General features: G+C 42.7%; 1 long non-coding RNA gene across 1 annotated transcript; it reads right to left on the bottom strand.

Moving 5' to 3' along the window:
- Positions 1-460: 460 nt before the first annotated feature.
- On the bottom strand, positions 461-12,508 carry LOC144130871 (uncharacterized). Its single transcript, XR_013314304.1, has 6 exons — positions 12,383-12,508; positions 10,657-10,693; positions 5,183-5,235; positions 3,022-3,215; positions 2,789-2,954; positions 461-1,430 (listed from the first exon to the last, which is right to left on the bottom strand). It is a non-coding gene; the product is annotated as an uncharacterized LOC144130871 (long non-coding RNA).
- Positions 12,509-13,241: the final 733 nt, after the last annotated feature.

Below are 13,241 nucleotides of genomic sequence, written 5' to 3'. Positions count from 1 at the left end.
GCAAATTCTCCTGAATAAAAGAATAATTATTTCAGAGTGCAGTGAGGAAATACACCACAAAAAATGTCTTGTTACAGTACTGATTATAGAAGTGAAACCTGATCCATGAGTTAGCTGTAAAGTTCCATGTTAGCACTGCTAGCTATTAAGGCGTTTTTAGCTATTAAACGTTCAACAAGAAAATAGTTTTCTACAATAGGATCAGGCAGCTTCCAAAGCATAAAAAAGGCATCCATCAGATGGAAAGTATCCCAGTACTACTTACAGGCTACATATAACTTCCATGTAATCTTTTAAATGAGCATAATCAATAACGAGAGTAGCATACATATATCAGGTACTAGTATCTAACTCACATTTCTACAAATTCAGCAGTCAAAAGTCTATTGTTTAGACGAATGACTGGCATGATAAAGCATTCATTGACTAGGTGCTTAAATAAGCAGAGAGCAAGAAAAGCTCAAGATATCACAAATTTTGCATTTTTATCTGCAAAGGTGCAGATGCAGTACTGAGCGTACATGTTTACATTATGGAGAAACGGTGCATTTTTTTTGTGCCCATTTCTTAATAAGACATCTTCCAATAATTCAGAGCAGCAGGTATTTAAGACGTACACACCAAAATTTTCAGTGTATTTTTGCTTTTGAATGTTGCACAAGACATTAGTTAACATGAATTGCCATAGGAAATTTGCCAACACTCATCTAATTTATAATTTAGATTTTCTTCCAAGCAGTTCGAATTTCAGCAGTCTAAACACGGTTGCGACATCACAAGTGAGCATCCGTTTATGCCAAGGCATACAAAAAGTGCAACGTAATAAGCATTTGAATGAATGAAAAAGACAAAGCAGTGGTTATACTGCAGTTCCTGTATGCCCCGTGATGATATACCCCCTGTGACGTCACAACTATCGTATGGAAACTTAGACTGAGAGTACAGAAGAAAAAGATTTCAATTAAAATTGCCCACTGACAAACTCCATGTGGTGACCCATATGTTTACTAATGTCATGTGCATCATTCCAGAAGCAAAGGCAAGAAAAATTTTGGCATCTCTACTCCTTTTGAAAAGTACGATTTAAAACCAAGCAGACGAATAGCTTTGGCTGCCACTATGCACTGCAGCACGCCAATAATGAACTTTAGAATAGATGATGCATGCTCCCCTGAGTTTCGCACAAGTACTGTTTATGTGCTTTCACAAAACATCTGAAAAAAGTCTGCACAAACAGGTCAGCAGATGCAAAAGGACCATGTAAGAAAAATAAGCATAAGAATTAGTCTACTTTCTGAACTCGAGTGCATGCACAGCCTTTCGCCGCCTGTTCCTGCCTCTGTTGCGGTCTGGAGCTCCCACAAGCCACTTTTTTATCACTCCACTGACGTCCTTCAGGGTTACTTCATTGCAACTACTTTTGAAACAGCCTAAAAAAGAAAAGAAAACTTTGTTTCAGTTCCTTTGACATACGCCTGTGCAGGTTAAAACAGATTGAAAAACAGTGCCAGGCATTATTGACCACAGGAGGCAAAACTTGAGGACGTCCAGTTTTCCACCCATAGCCAAGTGACAAGATATTCACCGTTTTCTCCCATAGAAGAAAAACATCCTTCGGTATGAAAAAACTTATCCTAAACAAAGCACATTTACCTGAAAGGTGTTAACAAAATATCTGGAAGTGCGGTAATGGTAGGTTAACGCTTAGGCGAACACTGCACTTGATGGCAGCCAAGGCTCTAGAAGCATGCTTCTCTCAAGTGTGGACACTACAAAAAATGCCCAGCAACTACAGTCTGACAACTATAGCACCTTGTCTGTATTCAACCTTGCTGTCCCAGATCCCAAAGTATTGTAACTCTTGTGCAGGCCACGACTATGAAAACAGCATTCAGCTTCATTGTGCCACCACTTGTTTCTGTGCCAGTGATACATATTCACAGACCTAATGCTCGCTTTCTGAGGGGTAGCTGTAATTTCATTACATGCAACACCAAGTCTTAAGGTGCCTCGAAAAACAGCAGTACTTAACTGCTGTTCTCTTATTTCAAATAAGCCGTCGCGGTGGCTGAGTGGTTATCGCGCTCGGCTGCCGGCCCGAAAGACGCGGGTTCGATCCCGGCCGCGGCGGTCGAATTTCGATGGATGCGAAATTCTAGAGGCCCGTGTGCTGTGCGATGTCAGTGCACATAAAAGAACCCCAGGTGGTCGAAATTTCCGGAGCCCTTCACTACGGCGTCCCTCATAGCCTGAGTCGCTTTCTGACGTTAAACCCCATAAACCTAACCGAACCTTATTTCAAATAAACATCAAACTGAGGACCCAATTTTGAGACTATTAAACTTCCCAGTAACTGCTCCTCAAATAAGGAAGAACCTCAGCTATTGCAACCTTTCCTTTCACCTTGTACCTCAGTTTTGCTACCCAGAATACACAGGTTACAGCACTTTCAGATAGTTAAGCTCATATATATTACGTCAAGGATGGCCTAACTCTGCTTCTTCCTCATGAAGGCAATTCTGTCATTGAAATGATGGCAATGAACAGAAGCATCAGTGATTGGCACTGCTTCTGTTCCCATAAATCCACACACAATTTGTCGCATTGGTAAAATATCTTGCACTATAGTTGTAGCAAAAATGTCAAACTTTAATTTGCATATTTTTTAGAGGTATCGGAGAGCAGGCAGAATGTGATATACATTCCATTTGCGAAGAACTGCATACGCCATCAACTCTACATCTTCATTATTACTTCACTGACATGATCATAGAAAGCAATGTCATACTAATCATCATGGTGAGGACAATCTGGAGCTCTTCAAATGCAAGCTTCTGGGCCCGTGATCCTTTTCAACTGCACTCAAGTGCCACTTCCTTGGTTAGCAGGAGCCATGGGAGTGTCCTCACACAATTTTGCATGTCTTGGCCCCCAAATCTTGAGAAGTACTGCACCTAAAGAAAGCATAATGCATACAAATGCTTAGACCCAAGCACTCAATTTTCATCCTATGTGACTTACCAGCTTTCCGAGGTTGCTGCCTTCTGACAAATATTCGTCAAGCTGCAGCGGCTCTGTTGCTGTAGCTGCTGGCAACGTAGGTCAGTCATCAGGCAGATAGTAGTTTTGGCTTCGTGTGGATGACATCAATGCCCTCAGAGTGTTCAATTTGTGTAAGATACGCATCTGATTGTCAAAATTTTTCTTCTCAAAAGCTGAAAGACACAAACAGATGTTCATGAGTAATTTTGCATGCCACTCACATTCTTGTTTGATGAAGGCTGCACAAGTACAGATACAAAATTGTGTTCCTACTGCCCACATCCAGTTTTCATTGAACTGCTGAGAATTTGGTGGAGTTCCCAGTTATTACACATATTTAGGCAGCTCTGTTCGCATTGCAATACGAGAGTTAGCCGACTAAAACAGAAGATCCAGAACATATTACTGCTTGAATTTAGAGCAGTGAAAGTACTGTATCGTGAATAAATGCCACAGAATGCATACCTCCTGGAAAGCACAAGTCATAAATTCACATTTAGAGAATAACCATTTACTTCATGCAAATCAACATGGATTTAGGGCTGGTTTATCCACAATAACACAGTTGGCTGAGATAACGGATGATTTTATGAATGAGCTGAATATGAGGGGTCAAATCGATGCAGTGTTTCTGGACTTTTCCAAAGCGTTCGATGTAGTTCCGCATGCCGATTTAGTAACTAAACTGCTCTCAATGGGCATTGAACGCAATATCATCCGTTGGATAGAATCTTATTTGTCCTCAAGAAAACAATACGTTGCTGTTAAAGACTGTGTTTCTAGTACACTGAAAGTGCACTCAGGGGTGCCACAGGGGTCAGTTCTCGGTCCCTTGTTGTTCTTAGTTTATATCAATGACATCTATTTATCTGTTCAATCGCCTGTGAAGATCCGGTTGTTTGCGGACGATTGTGTTATTTATACTAATGTAAATCATCACACCGACCAAGTAAGACTTAATGACGCGTTGCACTCAATTAGCGTATGGTGTGAAACATGGGGACTGAAGCTAAACACTTTGAAGACGGCAGCTATTACATTTACCAACAAGAAAGAACCCTTAGATTTTGATTATATTATTAATAATTCTTATATTCATAAAACCCAGCGAGTGAAGTATTTAGGTGTTACACTCACAAGCAATTTAAGTTGGGAACCCCATATAGAAAACGTTTGCAGCAACGCGCTAAAAAAGCTGGCATTTTTGAAACGGAAATTGCGCCGTACTTCATCAACCGTTAAGTTAACAGCATACAAAGCTCTTGTCAGACCAAAATTAGAATATGCGGATTTAATCTGGAGCCCTCATCAAAAATATTTAATCAAGAAAATAGAAAGAGTGCAAAATTTAGCTTTGCGGTTTATATACTACACATACTCGCGTTTTTCAAGCGTGTCCGTTCTTCGCGACAGGGCGAAATTGAAAAAACTAGTTCATCGCAGAATTGTATCTCGCATCAAATTTTTATATCAGCTGTACCATGGTCACTACAAAATAGCGCGTGAATGTTATTTACCCGAGCCCCCCATGCGCTCTGCTCGTACAAACCACAACAAAACAATTAAGCAACCATTAAGTAACCTTAACATCCATCAATATTCTCTTTTTCCCCATGCAATTTCACTATGGAATAAATTACCCGAAGAAGTAGTTAACGCTAATACAATAGAATCGTTCGTTCAGCTTTCAAATAACCTTTTCTTTGACCTCTAAAATTGCCGCAATGAGAGCAGTTTCTTTTGCGTTACAATTTTCATTGTTATTTTGTTTACGTATTGCACTGTTGTACGTTCATGTTTATTTCTGTTACGTATAGTGTTACAATGATGTATGTACATGTTTATTGTGTTCTTAATTGCTAATTGGCAATGGTAATTTACGTTGTTGTATGTACCCACTCCTGCTTGGGCCCGAATAGGGCCTGCAGTATTTGTAAATAAATAAAAAAAAAATAAATCTTAACCACACAAACGTGAAAGGCTACTGGTATGGAGGTGTATGGCACAAATCATAACGATATATTAAGAATATAATGCATGTATTTCAATACTTCCCTTGAGCAAATGGCACTAGGACCTATTAAACACAAATAATCGGTAGTTCTAAGCTATAAAAATTCAGTATATTTGAATTTCTCACCGAGGAATCGCTGACTAAGGCAGCGGAGTTGCAGATCAAGGATGTTGAAATCGCTGCCAAAGAAAAAGGAAGAATAAAGGAATATTTTGCATTAGCACTTGTAATACCTCACAAAAAGTTAACTGCTGCAGTATGTATAAATACTTTATGCTGAGGTGATGCAGCACACTCCGTAGCACACAACTTTAATTGATGCACTATGCCGCAAGGTAAGAGGCTATACAAGAGGAGCAACAAGTGGCAGTATATTATGTTCAGCACATGCCTGCTCCATACACTGTCTTAAGTCCTTGACTGCAGATTTCTACAATTATTTGGTCTTGTGCCAAGCTTGAAACTCTTGTAAAACACCCGACTTTGCAAGAAGCACTGTAGAGGACCGCTCAGGACACTACAGTGCTCTATTTATTGTTTGCAAGCTAGATTAAGTAGTACTCCCAGCAACTAGGACAATACATGCAAGGTTGCATGTAGACATCACCCTCAATTTTGCACCTTCCCCACAACTGATGTTTTTCATTCCAATACCAAAAAGTTGGAGACCACCACAATGCTGTTTTCCGTGAGCAACACACAGTTATCAGGACATTTGTTCATCACAATGCTGTTGTTCCAAATGGCCCTCTCAAACTCCTTCCAGTCAACATATGACAAAAGTGGGCCTTTCTCATGTCTTGAAGATTAAAGAACACCAGCAGTTGGTGCTTGTTCTTCCATCACATTTACTGCAAAGAGTGCTATCCTTTTCCGTGATTCTAAGGTATAACTGCTCTAATGGTTCGTGGCCAGTCTTCACTGACTGCTTCAGTTCTTTGAGATAATTTTCAAAGGGAAAGAAACTAAAGCTGTCAAGTGTCCAAAACTTTTTGCAGTCCTCAGTCAGATGGATTAGTGCATGAACATTGTACACAAGAGATTCGTTGCCATATATTTCTTTGCACTGCAAAACAAATCTTCGGAACAACTTCTTTGCATACTCTATATGATCCAACATAGAAGGGCAGCACAAAATGGCAATGGCAACAAGCAAACACAATGTTTATACACAGGGGGCATAAAACCTTCTTTAGCACAACTTGCCCAATATATATATATATATATATATATTGTAGGGGTGTGTTTATTCGGTGAACCCAGATGATTCCAGCCGCTCAGGGGAGACTCGCAGCGAAGCGTCAGGCGTGGCGAAAGAGCAAGGCAGCGAACAACTTCTTCGTCCTTGAGAGCGGCAGCACGCGACGCATGTCAGTGGTTATATCGATGAAGATTACCACACTACAGTTTCCCCCCCGGGCAGAGAAGGAGCCATCCTGGCGACTCATGGTGCCGAAAGGACAGACGGATCGTAGTAGGGCTTGATTCGGTCCACATGAACTATTTCGCGTCCACGGCGACGCAAGTCCGCAGATGGCGTAACGGGCTCAACTACGTAGTTCACAGGAGATGTTTTTTGAAGCACTCGGTATGGACCGTGATACCGAGCAAGAAGCTTCTTTGACAGGCCGGCGGTTGTGGCAGGAACCCAGAGCCACACCAGGGAGTTGGGCGCATATGAAGGCGCCTCACCAGTGTCACGATGGTGTTTTTGTTGCCATTGATTTTCCTTTGTGAGCGAACGAGCGAGCTGACGGCATTCTTCTGCATACTGGGCGGCGTCCGAGAGTGGCGTCGATTCAGAAACATCAGGGCGGTAGGGAAAAAGCGCGTCCATTGTGCAGGTTGGCTCGCGCCCGTAAAGAAGAAAAAAGGGAGAGAATCCAGTGGTGGTCTGTATCGCAGTGTTGTACGCGTAGGTTACGAAGGGAAGAACGTGGTCCCAGTTGGAATGAGCGTCGTTGACGTACATGGCCAGCATGTCACTCAGAGTACGGTTGAAGCGTTCTGTCAGGCCATTCGTCTGAGGGTGGTAAGAAGTAGCGGTGCGATGAATGATGCGACATTCTTTCAGTAGGGCCTCGAGAGCGTCGCTCAAGAAAACGCGTCCGCGGTCACTGAGCAGTTCCTTCGGAGTCCCGTGTCGAAGAATCAAGTTGTTGAGAATGAACAAAGCAACGTCTCTTGCAGAGGCAGAGGGTAACGGTGATGTTTCAGTGTAGCGAGTCAGATGGTCTACTGCCACAATAATCCACCGGTTTCCAGCAGGAGTAGTCGGAAGAGGGCCATAGAGATCTATGCCAACGCGGTCAAACGGACGAGCAGGGCAGGGTAACGGCTGCAACGAAACAGAGGACTTCTGAGGAGTTTTTCGGCGTTGACAAGATTCGCAAGCGCGCACGAAATGTCTTACGAAGCGGTACATTCCACGCCAGTAAAATCGCAGACGTAGGCGTGTGTAGGTTTTCAATACGCCACCGTATACGACGCGCTTCTTACGAAGCACGTCGTAGCTCTGGCAAAGCTTGATCACGTCACTCACCGTGGCAGGATTTTTTACCCAGAGCATTTGGCACGCGTCGTCAGAGATGCCTTTCATGATGTTCTCGATCTTATCCGCTTCAGTCATTAGCGGATCGACACGCTTGCATAGGTCCACGATGTCCTCTATATAACTAGTGAACGACTCATCGACTTGCTGAGTGCGCTCACGCAAGCGTTGTTCTGCCCGGAGCTTGCGAACTGCAGGGCGGCCGAACACTTCTGCAAAATTCTTTTTAAATGCAGACCAAGATGGCAGGTCTGCCTCATGGTTGCGAAACCAGAGGTTCGCCACGTCAGTCAGATAAAAGATTACATTGCTTAGCTTGATAGCGTCGTCCCATCTGTTGTAGCTACTGACGCGCTCATATGCCGCCAACCAATCGTCGACGTCCTGGTCGGCTGTGCCACTGAAGAAGCACGGATCACGCTGCCGTAGAGCTCCAGAACACAGCACGGTGGTTGGGAGGGGCGACGATGTCGTGGCAGTGTCATCCGGCATGCTGGAAGCAGAGGGTAACGTGCGGCTTCTTAGTTCCAGGGTGGACGGGAACGTACCCAGCAGCACCTGCACCAATTGTAGGGGTGTGTTTATTCGGTGAACCCAGATGATTCCAGCCGCTCAGGGGAGACTCGCAGCGAAGCGTCAGGCGTGGCGAAAGAGCAAGGCAGCGAACAACTTCTTCGTCCTTGAGAGCGGCAGCACGCGACGCATGTCAGTGGTTATATCGATGAAGATTACCACACTACAATATATATATATATATATATATATATATATATATATATATATATATATATATATATATATATATATAAAGGGTGTCCAGGCTGAATTTAGCTAAGGGTTAAAAGATAAAATATTTGAGGTAGGCCAGGGAAACCACTTACATACACCTACCAACCAGCTTGCGCATCATAGGCAACTTTTTGTTTTGCAATTAATTAGCAACTAATATAATTTTTAAATGCGTAAATATTGACTCTAGACAGCAAATGTGAATAGCAAAGTTGGAGAGCACCTTCATAAAACCCCATTCTATTTATTCGCGATAAAGAAAGCCTCATGTGTATCTTTTTTCGAGTCCCAAAGAAAGCCAGCGAAACACAAAAAAATCATGTGACTAGTGCATTCGCGCGCCATGATTGTGCTGCTCTCAATCCTGGCTTGAGTGAATGAAATCACCGCCGCACAGACTCGCACGGGCATCGCAACCACCATCGACATATTGGCCTGCCTGAGCAATGGGGTTGTCGAGCCTTGCCAGCAGCTGATTTCGTTCACTCAAGCCACGATTGAGAGCAGCACAATCGTGGTGCGCGAATGCGCTAGCCACATGATTTTTTTGTGTTTCGCTGGCTTTCTTTGGAGCTCGGAAAAAAGATACCTATGAGGATTTCTTTATCGCAAATAAATGGAATGGGGGTTTCTGAAGGTGCTCTCCAAATTTACTATTCACATCTGCTGTCTAAAGTCAATATTTACACATTTAGAAAAACTAGCTTAATTCCCACTTAATAGCACTACAAAAAATTGCCGAGATGCCCAAGCCGGCTGGTAGCTGTAAGTGGTTTCCCTGGCCTACCTCAAATATCTTATTTTTTAACCCTTGGCTAAAGTTAGCCTGGATGCCCTGTATATAGAATGTAGCAGATATAGCTTCCCATCACTCAGAACTGAAGTTCTTCAGGCTTGCGGGAGAAATCTTTATGTATGCAAGCCCGAAATACAGACAGCAAATCAGAAACTTGCTGCAAAAAGGAGGGCTGAAGACTGACTTTACGAGGACCAACAACCCAATAAGCAACAAGCTACAGCTTTCGTACTACCCCGAGGCACACTACATGCCTGTAGTCCAAGGGGAAGCCTGAAACTATTTTCAGACCAAGTGTGGTTAGTGATGACAATCCCCTTTGATGCTCACTTTGTTGCCTGAAAGAATCATCTGTTCTCAGAGGGCTTTCAATGTCCTGATATGTGATACGACCAAGGTATGTTCCCTTTGAAGAGCATCTGTCACACCCGTAACAACCAGAAAACTCTTTCGTAGCTTTCACAAATGCTTTTGCAGGCGCATCACAAACAAATGCTTTTACAGTAATCTCATAATGTTTCCCATTGTAGAGGTGCCCATTTTCCAGCAATGGTTTCATTTCTGTGATAAAAGGTTCCAAGTACTCGTTAAGAGAGGCGGGCTTTGTTGAGCCACAGAAAATGCCTAGAGCAAGAACTGAATTAAGCTGTGAGTGGGTCGGATGATGAAGTTAAGCCAGAAGTGGCCAAACTTGCTGACTACTGCTTTTAAACAAAGCCAGGCCATCAACATTAAGTGATACAGAAAGTGCACAAACACTGTCATAGGTGACCACGCTTCCAAGACATGATCAATGCCACCAACAATACCAAAATGCACATAGTCTCCATTTGTTATTTTCACAGTTGGCACCACACGAAGAGTATGAATGAGAGAACAGCATGTTTTTGGCTGTACTGGAAAATGGGGACGCAATATCTGAAGCAGTACGTGAGTCAACTGCAGGTCTTGTGATGCTATGTCTCACTGCCCACACTCGTAATTGTGCTTCAATGTCTGCTGGACTTGCTGGTGTCTGCTCCTGTAGATGCTCACCTTGTGCCACATCACTGTCAGCAGTAATGTCATTCTTAGCACTGTTAGCTCTGTGTTCAGAGTCTCTGACAGGCACACCTAAAGAAGATGCATTTTAATTCTCAAATTCATACTCTGGCTCACTTCCACCTGTGTGCACAAAAACACTGCTAGCAGAGTGCAATGCTACTTGATGTAGGAGACTTGCACTCCTTTGGAGCAGGCTGCACCAGACTGTTTTGCAAGCCTGAGCTCTCGACATCGAGCAGCAAGTAACTTCTCCATGCTGAACCCCAGATTTAGCTATGCACTGCCACAGTGAATGCTGACTTGTTATATGCATGTGCTAGCAATAGCAAACATGACCATAGCATTTTGCATGTGCTTGCAAAAATGGAAACAACCCGCCTTTCCCTCATCTATTGAAGTGGTAGACAGCATCTAGCTTACCTCTGCAATTCACCGGGCTGCAAAAGGGACGTCATTGCTGCAAGGCCATAGTAAAATGTTTGTTACTTGTGAAGCAGTGAGTTGCATCTAGTAATAAAAACACAGTTGCGTCACAAGATTCGCAAAGACACCAAAATTAAAAGATGGTAAGCTGTGCTGTGAGCCACTGAATAAAGCAATGCATAGGGGTCACCTTTGGTTCTTTTCATAATGCTGTTTGCTTTGAAGCACTGAGGAAAGAGTATCATGAAAGTCTGTTGTTTTTCAAGAATCAGCAAAACACGGGCAAGAAGGAGTTGAGGATTAAGTTTCCCCACATTTTTCCCACAGCCCAGAAAACCAGTTTACCCGAGGGTCATGAAAAGGTCTATAAAACTCTTATGCTAAGCTTCTCCAAAAGCTGAGATGGCATCAAGTGAACAAAGCTATTATATTGAAGTTTTTGCGTGCCACATGCGATCTGCTGCTCACTTAATTGTTATATCGCAACTGTGTTTCGACTGCTGAAGCTGAAACTACAGTTAACGACTGAGCATAGGCAAACTTCATGTGGTGATTCAGATTTATTAATGTCTTGCATATCTTTCGAAAGCAAAAATACACTACAAATATTCTGGTGCATCTACCCTTTAAGAGAATGATCATAAGTCATCTGAAAAAAAAATTCTTGAAAATAGCCTCATTTGAGAATTTTGTGATTTTGAAATTTTTTTAATAAGCGACAACTTCTTTAGAATGGTGGAAACAAATGTCTGACGTAGTCCTCTCCTGTACTTTTAGCACTGAAAATACATCTATCATGGCTTTCTTCGAATGATGTCATTGCAAATTTGAGAAATTGAGCTGTGCATGAAAACACTGCCTCTGCCACGACATCGTTTACAACTTTTTTCTCCTCAAATATTAGCACTTTCACAAAACAAAATTCACTCGTGGCCTATATCGAATAATGTGAGCACAATACATAAAAAAATCAAGGATATTAAAAATTTAAAATATTTGGTCAGTTTGATATCTCTCGTGCAAAGACTCCTCAGCATTTCACCTCCATCAAAATGCAACTGACGCGGCCGTGGGATCGAACCCGCGTCTTTCAGGTCAGCAGCCGAGCACCACAACCAATGAGCCATTGCGACGGCTTCCCTTAATTAAAATCAATTTTCAGTTCATCCCAGGCAGACAAGAAGTTTCAGGCGCTGCGGTGGCTCTGGCTGTATCGTTCGGCTGCTGAGCACGGAGTAGTGGGTTATCAACATCGTGGCCGCGGGGGCGCATCTCCATTTTCTGTGAGGCGAAATAAAAATGCAAAAGAAGGCTCCCGTCTACTGACGCTTGCAATCAGGAGCGTTCTGCTGTAACATGCCTGATAAAAGAGATGTGTTGCTTTGGAAAACCATATCCATAAACAGCTAGCTTACCATGACTCACGGCAGAGGTCTTACGATGCGCATGTAGGGAAGCCCGTGTAATCATGTTAGACATCCTCACTATGGTGATCCTCACTTTACCTTTACAACCGTGCAAAGAGATGCTTGGGGAAGCACTCTGAGCCTTTGGAGTGCGTGCTGTATAGTTTCTCTTTCGTGCCACGCATGGCTTCGAAAGCAGCACGATATCCGCAACTCCCATTTCCGTAATTACAGGGCTTAAAGCCTTTCATATAAGCGTGCATTGTTCGATATCTAGTTTAGATACACAAAAAAAAGTATATTTCATTCACACTTACCGTACAACCGAAGATGCTTGCGATTGATGGCTCGAAAAACTCGCAAAATGAACCACGGACGCTGACGTGTGGCGGCTGATGCAACCGACACATGGTGTGGAGCTGCTATTGGGCAACTCCCGAACACTAAAAATACATGTACAGCAAGTTAAAAAAAAAGAAGTGTACGCGAAAAGTGTACAAATTTAATTGTTATATATTTTAAATACCGCACGATTTTATTTTATCAATGAAAACAATGAAGTTTCATTTATTTAGGCTGCATTCATTAATTGTAAGTCAAAACAAGACAAGAATACCGGGGCAGTACAGTAGCGCGAAATACAGTTTGGGACTGACGTAAACAATAAATGGTGAAAGTATCTGTTCAACGACGCGAACATGTTGAACATTGAGGGAGCGTGACAGCTAGCTCTGTCCATGTAGCTCGTGCTGGTGAGCGGCGCCCGTGTGCTTATGAGATCGAGCTCTAAGGGCCTGCAGTGTCGATAGCTCTCTAACGTACAAGCACAAGCAATATGCTTTTTCCTCCTTTAACCCAACGAATTATCATTGTTTGGTGTTTTCACTGCTGACTCGAACATTCAAGAACTTCATGTAGAAAATGCCACGTTAGATGTTTGTGAATCTGGAGCAGCTAGCCCAATGCACGCTATTATATATGAAATCATTATAGTTTGGTTCGCCGTTCAGTCGTGAATATTGTCGTTCGAATCTAATTATATACTTAAAATAACCCTGTAAACAGCAGATTGATGGTATAATACAAGATAACACCATTGATTCATATCACTTGGCACATTTCAAAACATGGTGCATGAAAAATATTGTGACATATATGATTACAGAACTTTGTTAG

This window comes from Amblyomma americanum, chromosome 1 (assembly GCF_052857255.1).
Source record: "Amblyomma americanum isolate KBUSLIRL-KWMA chromosome 1, ASM5285725v1, whole genome shotgun sequence".
Classification (NCBI taxonomy): Eukaryota; Metazoa; Arthropoda; class Arachnida; order Ixodida; family Ixodidae; genus Amblyomma; species Amblyomma americanum.
Note: the sequence above shows the minus strand (reverse complement) of the source record. Positions and strands in the feature narration are given on the sequence as shown.